The sequence below is a fragment of the Bison bison genome, unplaced genomic scaffold (assembly GCF_000754665.1).
Source record: "Bison bison bison isolate TAMUID 2011002044 unplaced genomic scaffold, Bison_UMD1.0 scf7180017864495, whole genome shotgun sequence".
Lineage (NCBI taxonomy): Eukaryota > Metazoa > Chordata > Mammalia > Artiodactyla > Bovidae > Bison > Bison bison.
Window position 1 is genome coordinate 13,569,633 of NW_011495054.1, and position 798 is coordinate 13,570,430.

The 798-nt window shown below is 63.3% G+C and overlaps 1 protein-coding gene across 4 annotated transcripts in view; it reads right to left on the reverse strand.

Moving 5' to 3' along the window:
- The window catches only part of PISD (phosphatidylserine decarboxylase), a 27,934-nt gene that overhangs the window by 9,500 nt on the left and 17,636 nt on the right, over positions 1–798 (reverse strand). The window lies entirely within an intron of this gene.

The window sequence follows — 798 nt, forward strand, 5'->3', positions numbered from 1 at the left end:
AAAAGGTGGCAGGAAGAGGGGACCGCCTCCGGGGCTGGGGGCGCCGCGCGGCCCCACACACGCCCCTCCCCACCGCCGGGCCTCCTCTCGGTGCGGGCCTCAGCCTCCAGCCACCTTTTCTAGCCAGCCCTCAGAGCTGACAGAAGGCAGCGAAGCCCTCGCTCCTTCTCACACCCAACCCTGAGGACAAAGGCTGCTTCCCCTCCCCAACCCCTCTTCTCCAGGCAGATACACCCTGACACATAAACCCCCAGTGCAGACCAGCACAGGAGGCCCAGTGGGCAAGGTCCGCCCAGCCCTGCACGCAGGCTTCCTCGCAGGGATCAAGACCTGTGGGGTGATTCTCCTCCTATCTTCCTGCCCCACTGCATGGTGGGGCCCCAGCCTGCAGGCTTCAGCAGCCTACCCCCTATGCCCACCAAAAGCACTTGGTCAACATGGGATGGAATGAGCCAGTTTTCAGGGGTGCACCACCACCACGACTCAGTCACAGAAAGCACGCAGTACCACCCCAGCATCTTCTGACCATGGGGAATGCACTTTCCAGAGCATTTAGAAGAGCCTCTTCCTCTTCAGGAAGCCTTAGGGCTTGTGAGGAGATGGCAGGGGAGCCAAGGCCATCTGCGCCAGATGCAGAGAAGGCGCAGTGGCACACACAGCTCACACACCTGCCGGCATCTGGATCCACCACCAACAAATCACAGCCTGGGGCATCTCAGCGGGGAGGAGGGAGAAGACGGAGGCTCCTCCCTCAGGGACGGCCCCCATCACCGACGGGGCGGAGCTGGGAGGCGGGGG